The following is a 27998-nucleotide window of genomic DNA, read 5'->3' as shown; positions in this document are numbered from 1 at the left end:
TTGCCAAGTACTTGGAGCCTGCCCTAACCCTGCCCTCCTCTCCTCCCCTCCCCCTCTCCTTACTTAATTCCCTCTACAACCCTGTGAGGTTGGCCTTCACCTTTTTGTTTTGCAAGTGAGGAACCTAGATCGTGATGGAGTGGGGATTGAAGGATAAAATTCTGAACGCTTCCGTGTGCTTTCTTCCTCTGTCCCACTCTGCCTCTGTTTCACACAACAAAAAGCTTTCAGTAACAGTTCAGCACATTAGAAGACAGTATGGAATCTATAGCCAAGTACTGCTTATAAGCAGTAATCGGTTTTTACCTTTGATAAATGCAGAGAGGGAAGGCTCTTCAGGTGTTTCGGGTGGTCAGGATTTAGAACAGCAGTGCTTCAGGACTGTTAGGATAGTAGCAGCATTCAGGGTAGATGGTAGGAGAGTTGAATTAGGGAGACAAACTAGGACTAGTTCAGAGGTGAACTATCAGGACCTGAACAATGGAATGTAGTGGGAAGTAGTAGAATAAGATGATTCCCAGGAAACCTCAAAAGAAGGCTTATAGAGGAGCATAGTGTGGTAGATTCACGATATGGACCCAGGATCAGATCTGAATTCCAACTTTGATACTTGGCACTTAACTAGCTCTTTGTCCCTAAGCAAATCATTTTACCTCTCTGAGCCTCCCTCATTCTCTGCTCTGTAAAACAAGGACAGTACCTTCCTCATAGAGTTGTTATAATAAAGTCAGTATTTACTTTAGTGTCTGGCATATAGTAAGCACTAAATAAATGTATAACCATGGAAAACCATGAAATTGAATCCTAAAGATTAACTCTAAAGGTCCCTCACTTGGTCCTAACAGTGTAATCACAGGATCATACTTAGTGTTGTATTGTACTTTCGTATTCCTTTTCTTGAAACTGTCCACCAAAATTATATATACCTCAAGCCCCATAAAATTTGGATCTGCTCCTAGTAGGATCTGTAGTGTTGTGAAAAGAACATAGGCTTTGGGATCAGACTTGTTCCCATAACTTATTATCCCTGTTACTTTAGGCAGTTAATTCACTGACCTATTCTGGCCTCAGTTTTCTTAGCAGATAAGTTGAAGGTAATATCTACCAGCCTGAGCTGTTGTGAGTCAAATAAGATAGTATTCGCAAAAGCAGTGAAACTTGGAAAGTGCTCTACAAATGTTTATGAATTAATATTGGTATAATTTGTCCATAAAGTGTATAAGAAGCAAAGATCAGAAGCATCCCCAAGGTGGGACTTCCCTGGCTGTCCCTGGAGTGGTTAAGACTCTGCACTTGCAATGCAGGGGACGCAGGTTTGATCCCTGGTTGGGAAGCGAAGGTCCCACATGCTGCGCTGCCAAAAAATAAATAAAGGAAACAAAGTAAAAGATAAAAAAAAAGCAACTCCAGGGTTCTTAGCTGAAAAAGTAGAAACGGCATGGGTGAGCTGGCAAAAATAATGAAATGACACAGGTAAAATTTTTGCTTTTCTGCCAGGTTTTCTTCCTGATTAATCCATGAGGCACTGAAGAGGTAAACTAGTAAGCATAAGATCAGAAATTTAGAGCTGAGGGGAGGTTGAAGCATAACCATCTAGCATAACCCCCTACATTTTACAGAAAGCGAAATTAAGGCCTAGGGAAGCTAAAAGACTTTTCTAAGGCCACCCATCTAATAAATGGCATGATCAGAAGAACCAGATCTCTAGGCTCCAGGTTCTTACGGTTCCAAGCAATCTTTAAGATAAAAGCATTTCATCATGGGGTCTTTCAAAATCAGAGAAGGTATGGTGCTCTCTAGTGGCTTTTGGCTTCATCACAAAATTTTCTAGGTACACTTTTCTATTTTAAAGGTTGATAGACTGTTTGCAAGCTTGTTAGTAAGTGAGCAGAACTTCTGAAGATTTCAAGGTAAGAGTTATAACTTCAGAAATTAGTAATGAGATGAGACACGCAAATACAAAATTTGAAAGTTCATAACAACTAGTTACTATTCAAGTTGAGAAAGTTACTCAATTGCTTTATCTGGAAAAGGAGAATAATAAAATTACCGTGTATTTTCTCTGGAATTCAACTGCGTACTTCATTTACATTCCCTCAGTTATTCCATCATTTCTGTGATGTAGGAAATAGCAGGAAAGGATTCTTTTAAAACACAATAATACTTAATAGATTAAGAACATTCCCCCATTTAACATTTATAGCAATTTAATTGGGAATGTGGAAAATGAAAATTTCAGAACACTCCATATGGGGAACAAGTAACAAGAATATTCCTTTTTGACCTGTTTATCCTCTAATTCAATTTGTTTTCAGCCAAACTGCATAAGGCTCTCTTTATGGCAGTCCAGTTCCCATACCCTTATTCCATTTAGTGGTCTTGATATGGCTTTTGTCTCCTGCTTCTTGTCTCTGCCAGCACAGGCTAGTTTTGGCCTATGCTGTTTGTAACCTACATCACTGTTTAGGACCTTTCCTAGCAAGCATTCCTTCTAGGCATGGTCCTACGTATTTGCCAGCCTGTCTACTTCCTTGACCCTGGCTAACCCTGAGCTCGCCCCTTCCTTCTTTTTTTCCTCTCTCCTGTCTCTTCCTTTCTTCCTTCCTTCTTCCCTCCCTTCCTCCCTCCCTTCCTGTCTTTAGTATTCTAGGCAGGTGGGCTGAGGGTGGGGGAATAACAATAACAATAAATTGATGATGGCTAAGATTTAGGGAATACTTAGTATATGCCAGGCATCGATCTAAGCATTTTTTTTTTTAATTATTTATTTTTATTTATTTATTTATGGCTGTGTTGGGTCTCCGTTTCTGTGCGAGGGCTTTCTCCAGTCGCGGCAAGCGGGGGCCACTCTTCATCGCGGTGCGCGGGCCCCTCACTATCGCGGCCTCTCTTGTTGCGGAGCACAGGCTCCAGACGCACAGGCTCAGCAGTTGTGGCTCACGGGCCCAGTTGCTCCGCGGCATGTGGGATCTTCCCAGACCAGGGCTCGAACCCGTGTCCCCTGCATTGGCAGGCAGACTCCCAACCACTGCGCCACCAGGGAAACCCCGATCTAAGCATTTTTTTGTTTGTTTTTTTAATATATTTTTCTTAACCATATTTGCTTATTTATTTATTTATTTTTATTTTTGGCTGTGTTGGGTCTTCGTTTCTGTGCGAGGGCTTTCTCCAGTTGCGGCAAGTGGGGGCCACTCTTCATCGCAATGCGCGGGCCTCTCACTATCGCGACCTCTCCTGTTGCGGAGCACAGGCTCCAGACGCGCAGGCTCAGTAATTGTGGCTCACGGGCTTAGCCGCTCCGCGGCATGTGGGATCCTCCCACACCAGGGCTCGAACCCGTGTCCCCTGCACTGGCAGGCAGATTCTCAACCACTGCGCCACCAGGGAAGCCCCGATCTAAGCATTTTACACATATTAACTCATTGATTCCTCATAAAAATGCTATGGACTAGGTTCTATTTTTTAAAATTATTTTTTAAAATATTTATTTGGCTGTGCCGGGTCTTAGTTGTGGCACGTGGGATATTTTAGTTGCGGCATGCGGGATCTTTAGTTACAGCATGCAAACTCTTAGTTGCGGCATGGGGGATCTAGTTCCCTGACCAGGGATCAAACCCAGGCCGCCTGCATTGGGAGTGCAGAATCTTAGCCACTGGACCACCAGGGAAGTCTCTGGACTAGGTACTAGTATAATCCCTATTTTACAGACAGAGTTACAGAGGTAACAAACAGAGAGGTTAAGTAACTGGCCCAAAGTCACATAATCAGCATTGTCTGGAATTAACAGGAAGTAGTCATTATTTAGTTTTCAGTATAAATATATGAGTAGAAATTGTCATTTGTAACTGATAATACCATAGGAGACTAATCAATAGACTTTGAAGGCCATCCTAGGAAGACCATGTTCTAGGTTGCTTCTACCCCTGGTGAAGCTAAACAGTCATTACAAAAACTGTTGGCCAGGGCTTCCCTGGTGGTGCAGTGGTTAAGAATCCACCTGCCAATGCAGGGGACACGGGTTCGAGCCCTGGTTCGGGAAGATCCCACATGCCGCGCAGCAACTAAGCCCGTGTGCCACAACTACTGAAGCTGCGCTCTAGAGCCCGCAAGCCACAACTACTGAGCCCACGTGCCACAACTACTGAAGTCCGTGTGCCTAGAGCCCATGCTCCACAACAAGAGAAGTCACCTCAATGAGACCGCGCATCACAACAAAGAGTAGCCCCCGCTCGCCGCAACTAGAGAAAGCCTGCGTGCAGCAACGAAGACCCAGTGCAGCCAAAAAACAAAAAACAAAAAAACTGTTGGCCATGGAAGCTGCCTTTGAAACTAGAGAGTTCAAAAGGAACTACCCCCTGCTTATCTGAATCAGGGTAGTTGTGAACCTCTGGGCAGCTAAGTTGGGGTGGAGATGTTGGGATATCTTTTTCAACAGCTAAATTTTAAGATCACCTATATTCCAGGAAGTTCTGGGTGTCCTGGCACCCACATTCCACACTGTGAGATCTTTCAGCGTGAGAACTTGGACCTTATGGCCCTCACCCAACAGCAGCAGCAGGCAGTTGGAACTCCTTGAACAGCTGTACCTGGTGTGACTCAGAAGAGGGCTGTATGCAGCGAAGGAAGCCTTTTAGCTCATAATGACTAACTATGTATCCACTTGCTTGGGGAGTCAGGTCTGGGTGTTCTAACTGGACCTTGATACTGCTGCACTGGTGTACAAGATGAGGCTTGGATAAAGCACAGAAATCAATCTGTGGTGACCTCTGAGAACGCTGAATCTGCCACAGTGCCCTGCACCATACAGCACCTGTGACACCTGTGCCCAGGTGAGGTCCAGGGCTGTCAACCTCACTTCTGAGCTGTGTACTAATAAAGTGAAGCCTCTCTCCACCCGCTTTCCTTTTGCACAAATCATGGGTTCAGATGTCATGCCTATTGTATTTTACCCTGACAGCCTTATTTTTTGTGGTCATAGAATAAGGCCATACCCCTCTGGGTAGGGTGTAAAGATTTCCCTAAATAAGGTAAATGTTCTCACCATCGATCATTCAAAGAAGAAGAGAATTCTCACACAGGAAAACTTGCAGCATGGAAGAGGCAAGATGGCACTTCTGGATTTACTTTCTTAGGGTCTGGACTTACAGGAGGTAAGAAATGTTGAGGGCCCTCCTCACTGATTCTGGGGAAATGGCCTCTGCCACAGAGCTGTCTAGTAGGAACCAGGCAAAGAGGTTTTCCTGGAGACCCAAAAATGAAGGTAAATATTCATGTTTTGTTAGTCTGCTTATTGATGCATCACTCTACTTATCCTTGAACTTAAGTTTATATCTATCCATCTAGGCATCCAAGTTCACGTGTTTCAAATGAAGCACTTTCCAGTATAGCACTAACAGTACAAGTTTGCTCGACATTTCTGCATAATACGTTATTCGATAATTCAGAAGAAAATAGAATTCTTTAAATTACTAACACTTTATATTTAATCAATATAAAGGGGAAAACAACGACAGGAAATTGTGTGGGGGTTAGAAAGTGAGGAACGGGTAGGCAGATGGGGAGGAGGGCAAACATATTGCAGCAGGCTAGTCTCTTCCAGATTGGTCTCTGCTGAAGGATTTAAGAAGCAGGCTAAAAGGGGAGTGCTCCTTCCTGGCCCCCCCATGGTGTCAGTGGTGATTTATGAAAGATCTTCAAGGAAAAGCTTAGTCTCAGAACAGAGGTCTTAGTAACAAGATTTGGCAGTTCCCTCCCTATGAGGAGATTCTCCTTCCATTACGACCTTTGGCAGATCAGGATTCAAGTTTGAGACCCTGTGGGTTGCCTTACATTTTCACCCACAGTTTTCTCCCATTCCAGGCCCATGGTTCCATTTTGGTCACCATGGCCACAGTAACTGAAATGGCCTGCTTCATCATTTGCAATGGACAGCCTCCAGCCCCAGACTCCAGACCAACTGCCTAAAGACAAGTTATTTTCTCCCTAGTGTCTCAAACTCATGGTCTCAGACTGAGGGCTTTAATTTTATCCTGCTTTGGGAGAGCCCTCTTTAAGTCTTCTAGGTCTACATAATGCCTCTTACTGTTTATCATTTCTAATCTAGTAGCAAAAAAGAAACTGGAATATCTTGTAGCAGGATATCCTTTATTCTATGATACCTACCTCCGGGATACCTGGTCTATTCAGTGCCCCAAAACCAGAAGCATAGTAACTCTTACCAAACTCAGAATATACCATTCTACTGCAGCTGTGGTGTTTTTTTTTTTTTCACCACTCCCTCATTGATTTGTCTCATGTATGCTTGCCATAGCCACATCACCAGGAACCAGAATCTGGAGAAGTTACATGCCAACAACAACAGGAGGCACAAAGACATCAACTGCAAACAGGCAACAAACATCAGGGCAACCATCCATGTAGAAGATTAAGTATACCTTTCATGTTGCATCAAGCCAAAACAATAATAATGAAATAATGGGTTTTTTGCTCCTGTTTCCAATGAAAAGATAAATTAATCTTGGAGCCTTCCAACTTCATATGTATCCCCTCTGGTTTGCTAGTCATTTCATTTACCAACCCAGGTGAGACCACATCATGCATGAAACACAGCCCAAATATGCTTCAACCATAACGGGAATATATAATGCAGGCTATGTTGATTACCAAGCCCACTTACAGAATCCAATGGGATGAGTGAGGTATGGACACCAGGACTTACCGGAGGAGTTCCTTGTTGCTGCAACCATGCTTCTTAACAAAGACCTTCCACCAAGAATCTAGGAAAATCTCATCCCATTCCCCCAAACTTATAGGTATGTTATTAAGCTATTCTTAGGCTTAGTCATAAAGTGGGTATTTTTTAGCTTATAATTACTAAAAGGCTGAGATTTAAACCTAGGTCTCATAGCTTGTGCTCCTAAATGCTGGACGATTTTCATTTATCTAAAACTCTGAGGTCACAGGGAGGGATGGGGATGAGGAGGATAAGAGGCAGGAAATAGATGGCTGTTTTATAGTCCCAACCCTGAGCCTTAGCCTTTGTACATGCTGTTTCTTCAGAGAAAGCACTTCCTCCGTGTACCAGGTGAGCTGTATTCAGAATAACACGGAGATGAAAGAGAAGCAGACAGACTAACTAGGGAGTAGTTTTAGTAATTCTATTATATAATTCAAACCTCTTTGTAATCCAGTTTAGCTGCCCCACTAATTAATGTGAATTAATAAGTTTCATAATTATCATATTTACTCACCAGGTTCTTTCTACATAATTACTGTTTACACTTTAATACATTGCTTAGGAAGGCCACCTCCAAATCCAAATTAAATGTAATGTGTTTCATTTCCTATTTCCTGCCGGTGGGCACATGATTATTTTGGAAAAAGCTTTGGCTTGATAATTAAATTCCATATCTCGCTCTCTCTAAAACATTACATATTCATAAGCCTTGCCAATCCAAGGGAAGGGCTCTGCTAGGCTGTTAGTGGATCTCCCGAAGTTTTAAGGACTTCAAGCAAAAATGGCTGCAGTCTTAGTACTTTAAAATTCAGGCATTCCAAACTTCTAATGTGTTGTCAGCTAACAAGAATGCAAAAGTCATAGAATTCAGAAAATATCTTAAGAGTATTAGATAGCCATATAAACATTTTATGATCTAATTTATACACTTTTCATATAGAAAGCTTTTCCTCAGGTCAGCAAAGCAAATTAAGTTTCTCCTTTATTTTCACATGAGGGGAGAAAGCTGGGGAGAGAGAAGGAAAGGTTATGTTTTTAAGGTAGATTAAAAAGGCCTAATGCCCCAAGAATTTTCTATCTATGTATTGGAGGGACATTTAAATTCTTTTTTAGCATTTGGTATGACTTTCTGTCAACTTGGAAAGTTAACCTTTCTAGGACAGTCTGTACTAGAAATTGGGACTTCCTCTTCAAAAAGATTTTTGCTTGCTTCTTTTCAAAGAGATTGCAAGATAATTTTAACTCACTGAAGCACATTTTCCACCTCTTGATTATCCAATACAGCTATAGTACAGTTCCTTTTATCCCTCCTCCCTTTGTCTTTTAGACTGGAAGGTATCAAAAGGTAAAAGGTGTTCAGAAATGGAGGCAAACATAGATGAAGCCTAAAGACATTCCCACGTATCCAGGTCTCTAGCAGCCTTCCTCCTGGCCTCTTCCTCTTGGCATTCTGTCCTTATCAGGAAAAAAAAAAAAATTTCTCTGTAGACCCCCACTCAAGGACCTGACTTCCCTGGGAATTTTTTTTTTTTTTAAACAAATTAGATTTTTTTTTTTTTTTAAAGATCAAATTTATAGAGAGAATGTTTTGCTTATCTCTTTTAAATTTTATTTATTATTTTTTATTTATGGCTGTGTTGGGTCTTTGTTTCTATGTGAGGGCTTTCTCTAGTTGTGGCAAGCGGGGGCCACTCTTCATCACGGTGCGCGGGCCTCTCACTATCGCGGCCTCTCTTGTTGCGGAGCACAGGCTCCAGACGCACAGGCTCAGTATAATTGTGGCTCACGGGCCCAGCCGCTCTGCGGCATGTGGGATCTTCCGGGACCAGGGCTCGAACCCGTGTCCCCTGCATTGGCAGGCGGATTCTCAACCACTGCGCCACCAGGGAAGCCCCTCCCTGGGAATTTTTATTCCTATATTCAAAATACATATGGAGTTTCATTCAGTTAAGTTTTATGACGTGGGGACTTCCCTGGTGGCACAGTGGTTAAGAATCTGCCTGCCAATGCAGGGGACATGGGTTCGAGCCCTGGCCCAGGAAGATCCCACATGCTGCGGAGCAACTAAGCCCGTGTGCCACAACTACTGAGCCTGTGCTCTAGAGCCCACAAGCCACAACTACTGAGCCCGCACGCCACAACTACTGAAGCCCGTGCGCCTAGAGCCCATGCTCCAGAACAAGAGAAGCCACCACAATGAGAAGCCCGCACATCACAACCAAGAGTAGCCCCCACTCGCCGCAACTAGAGAAAGCCCGTGCGTAGCAACGAAGACCCAATGCAGCCAAAAGTTTAAAAATTAATAAATAAATAAATTTATATTAAAAAAAAAGACTAGATAGATGCTAGTTAAAAAAAAAGTTTTATGACATGAAAATTGTTGAAAAGCAATAAATTATTACTGTGTATTTTCTGTTTATTTTAAATATCAGTGATCTCTGTTTTAAACTCGTTTGAGAAAGAATAGGCTATGCAGGACATGGAAGCAACCTAAGTTCCCATAGACAGATGAATGGATAAAGAAGATGTGGCACATATATACAATGGAATATTACTCAGCCATAAAAAGAAACGGGGGCTTCCCTGGTGGCGCAGTGGTTGAGAATCTGCCTGCCGGTGCAGGGGACACGGGTTCGAGCCCTGGTCTGGGAAGATCCCACATGCCGCGGAGCAACTAGGCCCGTGTGCCACAACTACCGAGCCTGCGCGTCTGGAGCCTGTGCTCCGCAACAAGAGAGGCCACGACAGTGAGAGGCCCGCACACCGCGATGAAGAGTGGCCCCCGCTTGCCACAACTAGAGAAAGCCCTTGCACAGAAACGAGACCCAACACAGCCAAAAATAAATAAATAAATAAATTTATTAAAAAAAAAAAAAAAAAGAAACGAAATTGAGTTATTTGTAGTGAGGTGGATGGACCTAGAGTTTGTCATACAGAGTGAAGTAAGAAAGAGAAAAACAAATACCGTATGCTAACACATATATATGGAATCTAAAAAAAGAAAATAATGATTCTGAAGAACCTAGGGGCAAGATGGGAATAAAGACGCAGACCTCGTAGAGAATGGACTTGAGGACACGGGGAGGGGGAAGGGTAAGCTGGGACAAAGTGAGAGAGTGGTAGTGTATATATGGACATATAAACACTACCAAATGTAAAATAGATAGCTAGTGAGAAGCAGTTGCGTAGCACAGGGAGATCAGCTCGGTGCTTTGTGACCAGCTAGAAGGGTGGGATAGGGAGGGTGGGAGGGAGACGCAAGAGGGAAGAGATATGGGGATATATGTATATGTATAACTGATTCACTTTGTTATAAAGCAGAAACTAACACACCATTGTAAAGCAATTATACCCCGAAAAAAACGTTAAAAAAAAAAAAAAGAATAGGCTATGAACTTCTCTCAGCCTTTGATGCAGGACTCCAGCTGAACTAGCAAAGGACATTACCTCAAAGAAACTTAAATATTTTTTTCTTTAACAATTTAACTTTCTATCTTTTCTCCTTCCCAATGTATCGCTCTAAACTTCTTACAAACAAGGACTGTTTCTTCTCCTGGTATCATACAGTTTGCTTTATATAAACCTACGTATATGCTAATACAACTTGGTTGATTATTTCAAAGTGGTGTCAGCATAATAATGATGGTAAATAACAACTAACATTTATATAGTACAGCCTCTGTGTCAGGCACTGTTGTAAGCATTTTGTGAGGAGTTGCTTAATGTAAAGCCACTTTTATCTGATTGTCTTTACTTTTCTGGCAAAACGCTTTAAAAATCTGTGCTGCAGTAAATTCCACAATTCAGCCTTCACCTCCCCAACAAGAATAACTAGAATTCCAGTGTCATCTCTTTATTATTTTGACTCCAATAAACTATCACTTTTTAGATCCATGCTTGCCCTCAAGACTTGACCTGAGGACACAGCTGGTAGTTGGTTTGCTTATCTTAGTATAGAAAGCAGCAAACAAAGCCTCAAGTAACTTTGCTCTTGGTATAAATCCTTGATTAGCTTCACTGAAGTAAAAGATGCAGTAAAAATGTTGATTTGAAGTTTGCTTGCTCCACCTTTCATAATTATTCGGAAAAATATTGGCCAGGTCAGCAAATATATGCCATATATATATATATATATATGTGAAAGTTCCTTATCCCTTGTGATGTAATAAAGAGTAATGGATTGGTTCAATTTAGTATCTAACAAAATGACTAGTTTTTTCTTCCAATTCAGACGTTATTTCTCTTCTTAAGACATTTAGTTTCATGCAATTATGAAATTTCACTGTTTAGCAGTGAGAAGAAGTTTGATAAAACTGCCATTAGACAAGCTTGGACCTTTTTTTTTAAAACAGTATTTATTTATTTTGGCTGTGCCAGGTCTTAGTTGTGGCACGTGGGATCTTTGTTGCAGCATGCGGGATCTTTAGTTGCAGCATGTGAACTCTTAGTTGTGGCATGCATGCAGGATCTAGTTCCCTGACCAGGGATTGAAACCAGGCCCCTTGCATTGGGAGTGCTGAGTCTTACCCATTGGACCACCAGGGAAGTCCCGGGACCTGACACCTGACAAAAACAAGAGGTGTCTTTGCCAATTAGTAATTCTTCCGTAGATTTAGGGGATGGAAGATAATCTGGTTTTGTTTACTTAGGAATTATTTATTTATTTATTTATTTATTTATTTATTTTTGGCTGTGTTGGGTCTTTGTTGCTGCTCACGGCTTTCACTAGCTGTGGTGAGTGGGGGCTACTCTTCGTTGTGGTGCGCGGGCTTCTCATTTCAGTGCCTTCTCTTGTTGCGGAGCACGGGCTCTAGCACGTGCTGACTTCAGTAGTTGTGGCACGTGGGCTCACCAGTTGTGGCTCGTGGGCCCTAGAGTGCAGGCTCAGTAGTTGTGGTGCACGGGCTTAGTTGCTCCTTGGCTTGTGGGATCTTCCTGGACCAGGGCTCGAACCCGTGTCCCTTGCATTGGAAGGCGGATTCTTAACCACTGCACCACCAGGGAAGTCCCAACTTAGGAATTTTTAAAGCACTAGCCTAGAACCAATTATAAAAATGTTGTTCTATTAACCAAAGCACTTTTCCTAGCTGCATCACACTTCGGCCATTTCTGAAGGTGTTTACAGAAAGTTTGCTACCGTTTTGGCACATCCATTTTAGCAATACCACTGCTATACTTATGGATTCCACAAGGCTTTAGTAATCCAAGTGCATGTTTAAGACATTCATTCATTGTACTTAATTCATCCATTTATTCATTCATTCCATGTTTATTGAATACCTACTATGTGTAATAAGATTTTTATAATTAAATTATTTGTAAAAATTTGTTAATTCCTGTACATGGGACAAAATTTTAATAATACAAAGGAATATACAGCAAAAAAGAAATCTTACATCCCAGTTCCTCAGCCATTCACCTCACCTCCCCACAGTCAACTAATATTACCAGTAGCATTTTTATTAATATGTTACTTTTATATGCTTCTAGAGATATTCTATGTATATATAAGTATATACATAGATTTTTATATATATATATAATGGTAGCATACTGTATATACTATTCTGTTCCTCTCCTTTTTTCACTTAACAGTTTCTAATGGATAAGATTTTTGCTCTTTGGGTACATTAGATTAATTTCAATATCATGATGAGCACATTTCAATATTAAAGTTTTAGTAAAAAGATGCTCCAGAAAAGACCATGAAATGATTTCCTTAAGTCAATAGGACAGTGTTTGTTACAGAATCAAAAAGTTATCACAAATTTCTACCTTTTCTAAAAAATAAATTGTAAATATAGTTATACATGTGAAACAACCAAAAAACAAGAAAACAAAAAACAAAAATAAAAAAAGAGGAAAGAGAATAATAATAAATACATGCTCAGAAAAGAATCTGTATAGGCTCAGAAAAAGGTAAAGGGGCAATAAGCTATGTGAAGATGTGCTTTGTGATTCTGTACATGTTACAGGTTGTTCTTCTGAATGATCAGCTATCAACAATAACCTGCTCAGCCAGTAAGTCAGAGTCCAGCAAGGAGGTTCTGTGGGTTTCCATTGTTTCTAGCTTAGTGTTTTTTCTAAGGGGTCTAAAGAGCACTGCATTTGTCAGGATCACTGAAAGCTTTTTATTTTGTTTTGTTTTTTAGAAACTTCTAACGAAGGTAGCGACTTCCAAGGTTTTTGCCTTTTTATTTACCTAGCCAGTCCACCCACATAATCTGATGAGTCAAATTGTCAAATATCTGAATGTAAATTTTTCTGCCATCATAATTTTGATACAGTCTAGGAAGTTGTACATTTAAAAATTGAATACCTGCAATGTGTGTTCCTCCAGTTTATCCAGTATTGGCTTACTGATGTTTAAGATTTATTAATGTTCAATGCAAAAAATTAATGAAGTCTTAATATCTTACTAAAAGTATTTCAGGGACTTCCCTGGTGGTGCAGTGGATAAGAATCTGCCTGCCAATGCAGGGGACACAGGTTCGATCCCCGGTCCAGGAATATCCCACATGCCGTGGAGCCACTAAGCCCATGCGCCACAACTACTGAGCCTGCGAGCCACAGCTACTGAAGCCCGCACGCTCAGAGCCCATGCTCCACAACAAGAGAAGCCACCGCAAGGAGAAGCCCGCGCACCACAACAAAGAGTAGCCCGCGCTCGCCATAACTAGAGAAAGCCCATGAGCAGCAACGAAGACCCAACACAGCCAAAAACAAAAAAATAAATAAAATTTAAAATATTTCATTATTGGGACTTCCCTTGTGGTCCAGTAGTTAAGAATCCGCCTTCTAATGCAGGGGACATGGATTCAATCCCTGGTCGGAGAACTAAGATCCCACATGCCACAGGGCAAAGCCTGTGCACCACAGCTAGAGAGAAGCTTGCGCACCGCAACGAAGAGCCTGTGCACCGCAATGAAAGATGCTGTATAGCTTAGGAAACTATATTCAGTATCTTGTAATAACCTATAATGGAAAAGAATCCGAAAAAGTGTACATACAGTAAGTCCCATACGTACGAACCTTCAAGTTGTGAACTTTCAAAGATGGGAACATACGTTCCCATGTCCAATCACATAAGTTGGTTCAGGTGTCTGGCGTACATTGTCACATGTTCACCCTCTACAAGTAGTTGTGCTTTTGTGTACTTTATAGTACCATATAGAATACAGGAGTACAGTATCTTTATTTCAAGCCCAGGATGTTTGGAAGCAAGCTTAAAAGCAGCAGTGATGTAGATGGTACTACTGTACTTTTCAAGATACTGTACTGTAAGATTGAAAACGTTTTCTTTATTTTTTGTGTTTGTTTTTTATGTATTATTTGTGCTAAAAGTAATATAAACCTATTGCAGTACAGTACTACATAGCCGATTGTGTTAGTTGGGAATCACTTTGCTGTACACCTGAAACTAACACAACATTGTAAATCAACTATACTTTAATAAAAAAATGCATAAAATTTAAAAACCTGAATCTCCCTGAATCTGCAGGGCACCTTCTAAACTCTACCCCATCAAAAATAATGAGGCATTTGAGGATATCTCAAAAAGAAAAGTGGTGAGCAAGTGGGAAAATGGGCAAAAGAATGGGAATAGACATTTAACCAAAGAAAGAAATGCAAATGACCAAAGCAAAATACAGAAAAGTATTCAATAATAATCAGATATGGATATCGACAGGGATTTCTCTGAATTACGAAGTCCAGACCAAGGGGGGAAAGCGGGGGTGGGGGAGGATGAACTGGGAGATTGGGATTGACACATATACACTAATATGTATAAAACAGATAACTAATAAAAACCTGCTGTATTAAAAAAGAAATAAATTATGTAAGAGTTTTTCACAAGACATATTGGCAAAGATGTATTTAAATTATAAAACCAGTTTTATAACTCTCAAGGGTATCTGGAAACCAGCACTCCCATACATTGCTAGTAGGAGTAATTCTAGTTATGAGAATTTATCCTTAGGAAATAATCATATATTCTTGTACAAGTTTTTTCAGTGCAGAGTTATTTATAATAAAGACTATACATAACCTAGATGTTTAACGATAATAGGTGAGTTAAATTGTGGTTTTTCTCGGGACTTCCCTGGTGGTCCAGTGGTTAAGACTCCATGCTCCCAATGCAGGAGCCCTGGGTTCGATGCCTCATCAAGGAACTAGATCTCGCAAGCCACAACTAGGAGCCCGCGTGCCACAACTAAGACCTGGTACAGCCAAAATAAATAAATAAATATTTTTCTAAAAAACTGGTTTTTCTAAATGTTGGATTACAAATGTAGCCGTGAAAAACAATCATGCTTTAGAAAAATATAGGGAATATTTATGATGTATTATTAAAGAATGAAGTTTGCAAAACACTTAAGTACAAATCCATCATGATTCTATTTTTTAAGTAAAGTATGAGCACAAAAGTAACATTAGAAGATTATAACTCAAAATATTAAGAATGTTACTCAGTGGTGGGATTATTGGGTGGTATTTATTTTCTTTGTATCTTTATTTGGATATTTTTTATAATTTTTAAGTTGTGCCATGACTACCTGAAAAAAAAAAGGAATACACTTTATATAAGAGCGCTATTTTGTTTTAAGCACCTGTGGTAAGTGATTTTTTTTTTTTTTTTTAAACTGGAAAAGACTGAGCATTCCATATACCACAACAAGGATGACAAAGGGGGAGAGTTTGCCTGTCAGGTGAAACCATAGACTATTCAAACTGGGGGATGAGTTAGAAATAATTAATCCAACTCCCTTTATTTTATAGATGAAAAAATACAGTCTAAACTTACCCAAGGGCACAGAGATAGTGTTTAGAATCCAAACAATAATTGGATTTTCTAATTCCTAGAATCTTTATCTCATCTTTCTTCTTTTCTACTTATTGTATAATGTAATAGTCGGCAACTGTGTTCTTTTAAGTCTGAGAAAAGAGATGGAAAAATTTTAGGATTTTACTATATCTTAAATAACATAGTAACGTAGCTTTTCTTCCTGTTTCTGAATTGGCACTTGCCTCCCCCACCCAAAAAAATACCCATACCCTGTAGTTATCTTCAGAGTAGCCCATTTGAAACAACACCTATAAATACAACTTCATGATGCTGATTTAAATATCTCTCACATCCTCCCTTTTTACCCAGCTACCTTCCTCAAGGCCACAGACTGATTATAAGAGGTAATAACATGGACTGAGAAGCCCTGATATCACCTCACTACTCACTTTAACACCCTCCTTTCAAAGCAAATCCATCATTCAAGTCACCTCAAATTGGGTCTAATATCTGGTTATGAAAAGATTTCTGACACAAAACTCATTTAAATGTGGCTTCCTAACGATAAAGCAAGCAGCCTTGGTGCTCAGAGACTGCTGTCATTTAGATCAGAACAGATTATTGTCAACATTATGTAATTTTTGTTCTTTATAAAGAAAACCCTTTGGCATTTACTTTACAATGGTTTTCATAGTCGCATGAGATAATTTGGGGAAGTAATCCGAGCGATTATCTGACCCAGTGTTTTTGGAAGCAAGTAACAGTTTTCAACACCAATACTTAATGGAAATCTCTAAAGTAATATATTTTTAAATGATCAGAATATCAGGAACTTTTAAATTTTTGGAGATTCTTAGGTGGTATGCAAACTTATCATTTCATTTGCTGACATCTCAGTTAAATCAGCATCTGTGCTCTTAAATCAAAGATGCAAAAGCCTGTAAGGGCTTTCCTCTGTTATCTCCCCTGTAAATAATAGATTTTTTTCTACTTTATTTACCTGGAGAGGTGTACACAATATGAAAAGGCACAGACTTGCCCTCCATAGGTCTGGTCTACCTAACAGATAAAGTGGGGCTTACCTGGGACCTCCATGAGTCAGTCTCTACTGTGTCTTCCAAAGGAAACAAAATACACTGTCCTCTGGCTGATATAAACAGAAGACAGCAGCTGTATGTGACCTTGTGTCTGACATGGTTCTGGCATCTGGACAGAATCTTTTTGGTAGCCTGTGCTTTGTCACTTTCTAGCAAGTACAGCAACTAGGTACCTGGGCCAAAGACTTAACCACTCCACAAGATCCCAGACCTCCTTGAAGGTAGGAGAAAGGGGTTCCAGTATTCTCAGCATTTAGTTATCAGTCTCAGATGGGCTTAGTATTCAGTTAATGAATAGGAACCATGCCAGGGAGAGATACATGAGCTTAGATCTCAAAGGGTATGTCCTCTGAAGCTGAAATCATAAACCAAAACATCTGATGTGTATCTCATACACAATGAAGAAGGGAGGACTGCTGATGGAAATGTCACAAGCAGCTGCTTTTAGCACTTGGCTCTCACCAATGAAGCTTCCCTCTCGGCCACTACACTCTACCCTCTTCCTGCATGAAAGCCATTTACGGCTCTTTAGTTCTCATCCTGCACACTGTGACACAGGCTATAAATTTATATCTATTAAATCAGTCTAGTTCATGGCTGGTTGATGTGCCTGGTGGGTTATAAGAGTGACTGGCTTCGGCTTCCCTGGTGGCGCAGTGGTTAAGAATCCGCCTGCCAATGCAGGGCACACGGGTTCGAGCCCTGGTCCGGGAAGATCCCACATGCCACGGAGCAACTAAGCCCGTGCGCCACAACTAGAGCCTGCAAGCCACAACTACTGAGCCCATGTGCCACAACTACTGAAGCCCGTGCGCCTAGAGCCCATGCTCCGCAACAAGAGAAGCCACCACAATGAGAAGCCCGCACACTGCAACGAAGAGTAGCCCCCACTCACTGCAACAAAGAGTAGCCCCCACTTGCCGCAACTAGAGAAAAGCCCGTGTGCAGCAACAAAGACCCAATGCAGCCAAAAAAATAATTAATTAATTAATTAATTAAAAAAAAACAAAAACAAAGGGTGACTGGCTCAGCTACTGTTTTGAGTCAGGAAAGAGACAATTGTGTGCTCTGCCCTGAAAGGTAAGGAATATGGTCTATGGTCCTAATCAAGTTGTTTGTTAAACAATGTTCTCTGAACATTGTTTAAATCACTTTGTTCTTCTACCACTTCTCCAGCTATACGATAAAGCATGTAATCCTGAGTGACTTCATAGTGGGGTTGTGTAGACAGGGTATTCCCTCCATCTGGAATTCTCCTTCCCTCACTTGTCCAATGCCAAATCCTCTTTACCCTTTGGGTTTAAGTTGAAACCTCAATTTCTTGAGGAGAGTTTTCCTAATCCTACTTTCTTACTTCTCAAAACCAAGAAGTCCCCCAGTTCATCACTCCATAGCATCTGGTACTTCCCTTTTTGCAACCTGTGTCATGCTTATGATAATAGTTGTTCAGTGTCTATCTTCCCTATTAGATTTTAAGTTCCATTAGGGTAGGAATCATATCTGTCTTCTGCACCTGACTCTCCACGAAGCATTGTGCTTTGCACATATTTGGTGCTTTAATAAACATTTGTTGAATGAATGATGAATTACATCTTATAATTACTTTGAGATTCCTTTGTGAAAATCGGTGTTGAACTCCCTGTGCCTTCCTGATCATGCAGGTGATATCAAGAACAGGTGTTGAATTAGAGCCAAAAGAACTGCTACTTATTGCTCAATTCCCCATACCTGACTATGGTTTGCCTTTTCATATCACAATCTGAATTCTTATCATCATGGCAAATTATTTCCAACTCCCTAAGCAATCATTTTTAGGAAGATTGCAGTCTGTGTTCATTTTTAAGTAAAACTTAGACTCCAAACTGGCTTTAGAGTTGAGTACTGTGTTTCCTAATATTTTCGTAAATTTAAAGAATCATTAAGCTCCCATAGAAAAGATTTCATGTGATCTAATTACTTTGAGAAAGAGTTTGCCAACTTCAAATACATTCTTACCCAAATACCTTCTCGTTGACTCTAGGTGTTGTGGCGAGCAGGGGCTACTCTTTGTTGTGGTGCGTGGGTTTCTCATTGTGGTGGCTTCTCTTGTTGCAGAGCACGGGCTCCAGGCACGCGGGCTTCAGTAGTTGCAGCACGTGGGCTCAGTAGTTGTGGCTCATGGGCTCTAGAGAACGGGCTCAGCAGTTGTGGCACATGGGCTTAGTTGCTCCACGGCATGTGGGACCTTCCCGGACCAGGGCTCGAACCCGTGTCCCCTGCGTTGGCAGGCAGATTCTTAACCACTGCGCCACCAGGGGAGCCCCAGAGTCTCTCTTCTGAATCACTTTTCAACTCTGAGCCACTGATGTCTGTATTTTCAATACAGTATCACCCTCTGTGCCATCAAGAGCACTGGCGATGCAGCATTCCTTAAGCAGGGCTCCACCATTTTTCTTCTGAGACTTTGTTCCAAGCTTCTGACATCCATTCTACATGTTCTGATGCTGGTGCTTTCTTGATCTTACTGGAAGGTGTCAAGGGAAGGTTTTCAGGCAACAACTAAGATTTGTATTTCTTGTGTTAATGGTGCTTAAATAGTTTTTTGATTAAAACGGCCATGGGTTTCAGTTTTCCAGTCACACCATCAGGAATAACGACCAAGTTTGTGGATGAGCAGACAATAGCAACTACACTGAAACTGCTGAGCAGTGAAAACAACTGAAAAAGACCAATTGTCTCAATTTCAGAGATGTTAAAATGTGAAAATAGATGTATCTTGGAAGAGATAAGGTATTGTCTTTTTTACAAATAAGGATATATAATAATAAGTCCCCAAAAAGCTCAGCTACCCAGGAGCTCACATCATTCTCTGATCTCCATCCCATTGTTAGCACTCCAGTCCAAGCCTTCACAATCTTAAATCTAGGGCAATGCATTAAGAAGGGTCTGGGGTTAAGAGGAAAGAGAACTGGCTTTACTGTCTGAAGACCTGAGTCTGACTCTCAGCCCTGTGGTTTTTCAGGTGAGCTGCTCCAGGGGTCAAGTCACTATTCTTTGGGGAAATACCTAATTCCGAAGGTTTTAGGAGGGGATTTAACGTATGCAAAAGAACTTTAACTGTAAAATTTATATGCAGAGGACAAAGAACTAATGTTTGTTGAGGGCCAGGAACTGTGCTGGGTACTTTGCTTGCATTATCTCATTTGATCTGATGTAAATGCTGAGGCATGTAGTATCTTGATCATCTTGCTATCTAATCCACTTAATGCTGTATTAAGTTTTTTTCCTAAAATACCTCTTTTCCTTGTCTCATGCCTTAAAACAGAAATCATCTGTGCTACTGTTTGGATCACAAACAAGTTGATGACTGTGAGCCTGTCACAGAACTGCAGCCTCTTACTTGCTCTTCTTGCCTTGTAGCCAGAAACACTTGAAATAAAAGACCCTTGGGCTACCAGTGTACTGCCTTCTCTGTGACTCTGGGGCCAAAACTAGCCCCCGAGGACCATGCAGAAAGTTTTTACTTATGGTAAAAGTCCAAAATGGATCCAAGATTCAGGGTGTTAATCTAAGCGAGCATTAGACAATGTGAACCGATTCAGATGTGCATAAAGTTGGCATCCAAAAAACCATAGAAAACAGAGCCCCCAGTGACAAGAATATAGTTTTGGGGGCTGTAACTCTATTCATGGGAGGAGAAATTACCAGCAAGAAATCTAGTTCTGGGGAATAGAAGTATAAGACCGGAATCCCCTGAAAGCTCGATTACCTTTGAGACTGAATCATTGAACTAGTGACCTAGTCTCCTCATGTTCTTCTAGCAGGAAGAATTTGAGTCCTTGAATTGAGTGAAGCTGAAACTACAAGTTAGGGTTAGAGATTCAAGCTCAAAGCCTAGAGCATTACAAAGTTAAGAGCTAAGCACATTGTTACACCAGGTACATGAAATGCTATCTTGAAATACAAATAGGCGGAAGTCAGGTGGAGTGGGGTGGGGTCTAAAGCAATAAACTTTATTATATTTCAAATGTCCACAGGATAACTTTTAAAGCCTCAAAGGGGCAAAGATCCACAAAAACTGGGGGGTCTTGAAGACCCATATCAAGGCCACCATCTTAGGACACCTCCAACAGCAGTGCTGTAACGTTTAATTTATAACTCAGTGTAACGCTCATATTGTTCTCTGATTAGTTTATATTTACATTGACTCTACATTAAGGTTTTAAGCTTGAGGGTAGTAATAGCATCTTACTTTTTAAAATGTTCTACAGGGCTTCCCTGGTGGCACAGTGGTTGAGAATCCGCCTGCCAATGCAGGGGACACGGGTTTGAGCCCTGGTCCGGGAAGATCCCACATGCCGCGGAGCAGTTAAGCCCATGCGCCACAACTACTGAGCCTGCGCTCTAGAGCCTGCGAGCCACAACTACCGAAGCCCGTGCACCTAGAGCCCGTGCTCCACAACAAGAAAAGCCACCGCAACGAGAAGCCTGAGCACCGCAACGAAGAGTAGCCCTCGTTCGCCGCAACTAGTGAAAAGCCCGTGAGCAGCAACAAAGACCCAGCGCAGCCAAAAATAAATAAATAAAATAAAATAAAATTCTTCATGTGCAGTACCTAGCATAATGCTATATAGATCTAAGAAAACTTATTAATGTCACCCTTTCCTATTTGAATCTGGTGCAGATTATATATGATCTCTCTGAAGATGAGAACCTAGATTACTTTTTGCCATTCAGCACATAATTTTCCGAGAAACCAGCCACTCCAGAAAATCTATCTTATTTGCAGAACTATTGCAAAATCTGGCACTCCTCTTCACCTCGCTGGAATGCCCTTGTAATTGCCAAACGCTGCCTTTTGCCTCATGGAACTTCTTGGCCAGACCTATGGATTGTTGGCCCTTGCAGCTGTTGACCCTTGAAGTCCAATTCTCCTATAACATTAAATCAAACCACGTTTCTTAGTGACCTAATAAGAACAGGCACTGAGCTAGTTACCATCAAAGGTACAAATATATGATCACTGCCCTCAACTAGTTTATTGTTTATATAAAAATAAACATCAATATTTAAATAGTGTAAAGACAACTGACAGATGTTACAGAAAAAATGAATTTACTGGAGGATAAGACATCATTTTTACCCCTTTATCTAGAAAGCCAGATCCCAGTGTCAGCGTTCCCCATGCCCTGTTTTCCTTCATGTTACTATTTTGAGGTGCACTTGTGGAAGAGGTATGATGTCCTTGTCCTATATTAGTCTTCCATGTACCTTGGGCCATCTCCTGGATGTTTGGTTCTCATCTCTTGACCTAAGGTTACTCAATGGCACTCACTGTGATTCCTGCCTTGGGAGATGTCCACCTCCTCTCTTTACTACTAGTTCTGTATGTTAGGGCCTATACTCTTGTTGATTTTGTTTTTCAGTTTTCTAGACCTGTGGACCTTGGGCTGGTACCAGGCCACAAAGATGTATTTATTCATGTTGTCCCAAGACTTACTTTCTTCCCCTAGGATGTTGGGCCAGAATATATATGATTTCTACTCATCCTCATCACTCTGCCTGGAATATAATTTTCCCGGGGGCAGCCTTTTCTTCTGAGATGAAGAGACTGTCAAAAGCGGTGCAGCAGCCGCTGCCTCCTGTTCCTTCACCTCATTTTCCCTGTTCCCTCCTTACCCTCTCTTCCCTGGCGACTTCATCTGTTTCCCTATGAGAATGAATGTTATCCCATTCCAAGTTTTCAATCAATGTGTTCTAAAAGGAGAGAAAGCCTAAGAGTATGAGTCAACGTTATTCCTGGTACTGAACCCTTTTTGTTCTCTTATTAGTTGCCCTGAGGAACAGGGAAGGGAAGTGCAGCTTCTACTTCTCACTTCTATTTTTCTAGTTCTCTTTCCCTTTCATAAAAAGGAAGTGAATGGCGGTCAACCTATTTCATTAATTTAAAAGAGATCCATTTAAAAGAAAGTGATAACACACTGAGCTCCTGTTATATGCACATAGGGCATTACGAAGTATTTACTTTATGGTGCTTAACATGTTACAATTGACTTTATTAACCTTAGTGTTGGCTTCTTAGGCAAAAACAGAATCAGACTACCCCAGGAGATGAACAGGCATCTGCCTGGTGGCCTGACAGTTGAAAATGCTCTCCTTCAACTTTTCCAGGTGTGGAGAGGGTAACTGTGACCTGCCTTTCTGTCCTCACCTTATATTTCAGTGATTTATATGTGCAGCTAAGCCTCCATTATAATGCAACCTCCTGGAGAAGAGAATCTTGTTTTCTCACCCATCTTTGTTTCCCTCCACATCATCAAGTTGCACATCCACATTGCACATGCCAATACTCAACAAATATTTTGGATAAATCAATCAGTCAAGCAAGCCTTGCCAAAGTGGTCGCCTGTCGTTACTGCCTGGCTTTGTGGAAATCTTTCAGCCCTGCGTGTTGGTTCTTTTGAGTGTTAAAAATAACAACAACAATAATAGGTGTTACCTGTGCAACCATGAGCAACAACTCCCATGAGAGCCAATGACAATGAGAGAAAGGGCAAGGAGTCATGTTGGAAGCACAGTCATTCGACCCTGCCTCAAACAGACCCAGGGAACAGCTTTGAGGAATTACATCCAGAAGGCAGCCGCCGGAGAACACCCACATTCAACACCAGTATCTATGACTTTCCGCACTCAGGAGACAGCCCCTGAGAGACCTTGCTCCATGTCTCACACCGGGAGTGAAGAAGGGGAGCCTCTCTCTCTGTCCCCAGCCTGGAAACTTGAGCGGTTCCCTGACACGAGGATTGCTGAGAGACTGAGCAGATGCAATAGGAATGCCTGTGCTCTTCCCTGACTGCCTATTTTGGCCATCTCCCTGCTTTTAGTCTCCACAGTGGAGGGATCAGAGGCTTGAGCCAAGCCAAATATACAGGAGAAAGATTGGGAATATACCTCAGTGGGTAGGGAGGGGAGCGTTCAGAGAGGAATGTTCAGAAAACAAACTCCATGCAAGAATCTGGAGTCATAAAGGGGCCAAGTCTTCTACTCAGTTAACCCCCAGTCACTGTTGGGAGCGTCATTTTAATGTATGATTGTTGGGGAAAGGTGGGATATGGTAAATCATGATACTTCGAGGGGGTGGACCTGACAGTCTGGTCCCCTGGTTGGCCTTCAGTGAAGAGAATCAGTACCAGTGGCTTGACTTCCCTGATTCACCCTACCCCTCTCCCAGCACCATCTAGAGATCTCTCCAGGGAGAGGCTGTGGCTATTATCGAGTCTAGCCAGTGTCCTGTGTTTATGCACCAGGAGCTCTGGGTCTACCTGAAATTCTTTCCATCCGGCAGAACGGAGCTGGGAACGGTAGGCCTCGAAAGGGCTTCAGTTCTTGACCTTTCCAATGTGGCAGCCCAGTAGTGCTGGTAAAATATTGCTTTGGCAGGACCCTCTTCCTTTTCCTTGTACCCTGAAGATGTGTAAAACCCTCACCTGCAGAAGGAGAAGAGAGAGGAGTTTGTCCACACCATTCTTTCCCTGTCATCACCTGCTGTTCAGAGCTGCTGCATAGCACATGTAGGCAGTGAGGCACCCATTACTTGACTTTAAACTCTGCAATTACCCTGGGCCCAAAGGTTCTGGGAGCAGCTTCCCTCCTTTAAGTCTTTCTTTTGTTTTTTTTAAAGATTTTGTGGTTTTTTTTGATGTGGACCATTTTTAAAGTCTTTATTGAATTTGTTACAATATTGCTTCTGTTTTATGTTTTGCTTTTTTGGCCAGGAGGCATGTGGGATCTTAGCTCCCCGACCAGGGATTGAACCCACACCCCCTGCATTGGAAGGCAAAGTCTTAACCACTGGACCGCCAGGGAAGTCGCTCCCTCCTTTAAGTCTTGACTGCCCTAGCCAGTAGGGCTTCCAGCCTTCTCTTCACTAGTTGCAAGGAATTCACAAATTCCATGTTGTTATCAGCAGGAGACTCCCAGGCATTCTGGAAGCTCTACATGAGAGTAGGAATGGCTGCTGCTGCTGTAGCTGCCTGGACCTACAGCAAAGAGCCAAGGAAAAAAGTCACTTAACACCGTGTGCACCCGACTCCCCCAGAGCTGGCACAGCCGAAGGAGTCTGCAGAGCCACGTAAATCTTCCTCCAAGCAGTCTATCTCTACAGTAGCTGCAGAACAGTGTTTTTGTTACATTTTAGTTTTCAGTAGATGGGCGAAAATGGATAGCAACAGTCTCTGTTTCTGAAGCTAGAGAGCCAACCAACAAAACCTTCAGGAAGGAGAAGGCAGCTTCCGCCAGAGGGGTCTTGTCTCTTATTGTCGCTGTCAGTACTTTTGGGCCTCAGTGAGAGGACTTTCCCCTAAGAACCAGGAACTAAATTTGCCCTTTTAGATTTAAACCTTCAAATCAATGCATAATGGATCAAAGTATAGTTGTTCAAAATCTGGGGATTCCCTGGTGGCCCAGTGGTTAGGACTCCGGCGCTTTCGCCGCCAAGGGCTCAGCTTCAATCCCTGGTCAGGGAGCTGCGCGGCAATCAATCAATCCAATCAATCAATCAAAATCTTAGTAAAAGAAGAATTATGCTGTAACCTGAAAAAAAAATTAACCTAAATTCAGGAAAGAATTGGTCATCCCTAAAAACAGGAAGAAAAGAGGGTCTAAGAAGCAAATGCTGGGGCTTCCCTGGTGGCACAGTTGTTAAGAATCTGCCTGCCAATGCAAGGGACACGGGTTCGAGCCCTGGTCCAGGAAGATCCCACATGCCACGGAGCAACCAAGCCCATGCGCCACAACTGCTGAGCCCCCGTGCCACAACTACTGAAGCCTGTGTGCCTGGAGCCCGTGCTCTGCAGGAAGGAGAGGCCACCGCAATGAGAAGCCCGTGCACCACAATGAAGAGTAGCCCCCCTCGCTGCAACTGGAGAAAGGCCACGCGCAGCAAGGACACAATGCAGCCAAAAATAAATAAATAAAATTAAAAAACAAAAAAAAGGAAGCAAATGCTGGTGGTGTTTATCCAAGTGTTTTTAGGTGAGAGGTTACACTGGCCTGTTCAATTCCTTTTTTTTTTCTTTTTTTTTTTTAATTTTTTATCATTTCTTTTTTTATTGAGGTATAGTTAATTTATAGTGTGTTAGTTTCAAGTGTACAGCAAAGTGATTCAGTTATACATATATAATATATATGTATATATATAATATATATCCTTTTCAGAGTCTTCCATTATATGTTATTACAAGATATTGAGTATAGTTCCCGGTGCTATACAGCAGGTACTTATTGTTTGCCTGTTTTATATATAGTATTTATGTATATAGTAGTAATTGTTGGCTTTGGAATGACACCACCTGGACTCAAATCCTAGTTCATTTGCTATGTGATGAAGGGTATATTACTTAACCTCTCTGTGCCCAATTTCTTCATTTTTAAAAGAAAGTAATAAGAGGAATTAGCTCAAAGATCAGGGGTGAGAATTAAGTGAAATGCTGTATATAAAAGTGTCATTAGGGCTTCCCTGGTGGCGCAGTGGTTGAGAATCTGCCTGCCAATGCAGGGGACACGGGTTCGAGCCCTGGTCTGGGAAGATCCCACATGCCGCGGAGCAACTAGGCCCGTGAGCCACAACTACTGAGCCTGAGCGTCTGGAGCCTGTGCTCCGCAACAAGAGAGGCCGCGATAGTGAGAGGCCCGCGCACCGCGATGAAGAGTGGCCCCCGCTTGCCACAACTAGAGAAAGCCCTTGCACAGAAACGAAGACCCAACACAGCCAAAAATAAATAAATAAATAAGTAAATTAAAAAACAAAAAAATATATAACTCTTTAAAAAAAAAAAGTGATTGGAGTGCTTCCCAACATATAGCTAATACTTCATTCATTCATTTATTTGGCACATACTTATTAAACACCTACTCTGTGCAGGTACATCCTAGGTGTTTGGGTTATCTGTTCAATTCTACAGGCAAGTAAATTGCTGCTTTGGAGTTGGATGAGTTTGGTTCTATCAAACATTCATACATAAAACAGACACCCTTGTTTCTGATTCCATGCTCTGCAAGCAGCCTACTCTTACAATCTGATTCTCAGGTGCTGGTTACAGGACATGAATGTTTTAGCCCTTGGCTATTATATTTCTATTTCTATTCATAATTTTCATTATGAATAAACTGGTGCTCTGATTTTGAATACCAGTTTCTGGAAGCTTGAGTCTGCTCTGGGAGATGAATCCACAATCTATGTTTTAACTGATTGAATTTCTAAGCCTATAGGACTGAGGACCGGAACTGCACCCTGGTGAGTCATCAAAGTAAAACTATGCTGTGGAGGACCTTTTGGGGTCCCTGGAAGCTCCCTGACTGGTTGGTGGTCAGTATCCTTCCTACTCATACTCCTAAAGTTATAAGACCTAGTGAACATTTTATCTATATTCAGGGACTGGCAGGATAAAATTGTGTTTGAGATCCTGGTCTGGAGTCAGAGAGACTTGGTGTATATCCTTTCTTCCATTTTTAAATTAAGCAAATTGTGTAATCTTTCTGTTTCAATTTTTCTCACTTGTGATTTGGGGATAACAAAAGTGTCCTCAACACAGAATTGTTTGGAAAAAAATGAGACAGCATGTTAAGCACTTCATGCAGTACCTAACATAAAGTGATGCTTAATAAATAGTAGTTACTTTTATTTTTATAGCTCTCACTAGATGCCAGGCACTATGCTAAGCGCTGATATATTTGCCCAAAGTCAAACAGCTGGAAAGTGGTAGAACTGGGCATTGAACCAGGCCAAAGCTAATGTATTTGATTACTGGGTTAAACTGTCTTTGATGGCTTAACAAACACAGCAAAACTTACCCTTCCGAAAAGTGTCCTCTCCTTTAGAGGAATACATTTGGAAGACTGTATATGTTTTCCTAAGCCTATTCGGAACTCCTCTTTTGGACTTACCTGAGAAATCTGTGATATATTTTTGGAACACCCTTAACAAGGGCAAATCTTTGTTCTTTAAGAGAAGATTTGGTCTTCCTGGACTTCCCTGGTGGTGCAGTGGTTAAGAATCCGCCTGCCAATGCAGGGGACATGGGTTCGAGCCCTGGCCTGGGAAGACTCCACATGCTGCGAAGCAACTAGGCCCGTGAGCCACAACTACTGAGCTCGCATGCCACAACTACTGAAGCCCGTGCGCCTAGAGCCCATGCTCCACAACAAAAGAAGCCACCTCAATGAGAAGCCTGTGTACCGCAACAAACAGTAGCCCTTGCTCACCACAACTAGAGAAAGCCCGCGCGCAGCAACAAAGACCCAACACAGCCAAAAATAAATAAATAAATAAATAAACAAATGTGTTTAAAAAAAAAAAAGAGAAGATTTGGTCTTCCTTAATAACAAAACTTACTCAGTG

General features: G+C 41.6%; 1 long non-coding RNA gene across 3 annotated transcripts; it reads right to left on the bottom strand.

The window, feature by feature from the left end:
* Positions 1 to 10: 10 nt before the first annotated feature.
* Positions 11 to 26070, bottom strand: LOC309660212. Of its 3 annotated transcripts, XR_014263277.1 has the most exons (4): positions 16607 to 26070; positions 15543 to 15673; positions 5042 to 7742; positions 11 to 2114 (listed from the first exon to the last, which is right to left on the bottom strand). It is a non-coding gene; the product is annotated as an uncharacterized lncRNA (long non-coding RNA). The 3 variants fall into 3 exon arrangements; XR_014263275.1 differs by having other exon boundaries at positions 15543 to 26070; XR_014263276.1 differs by having other exon boundaries at positions 5042 to 5240; positions 15543 to 26070.
* Positions 26071 to 27998: the final 1928 nt, after the last annotated feature.

Source organism: Balaenoptera physalus, assembly GCF_965194825.1.
Source record: "Balaenoptera physalus genome assembly, chromosome: 1".
Classification (NCBI taxonomy): domain Eukaryota; kingdom Metazoa; phylum Chordata; class Mammalia; order Artiodactyla; family Balaenopteridae; genus Balaenoptera; species Balaenoptera physalus.
The sequence above is the reverse complement of the archived record's forward strand: the minus strand, read 5'-3'. Positions and strand labels throughout refer to the sequence as shown.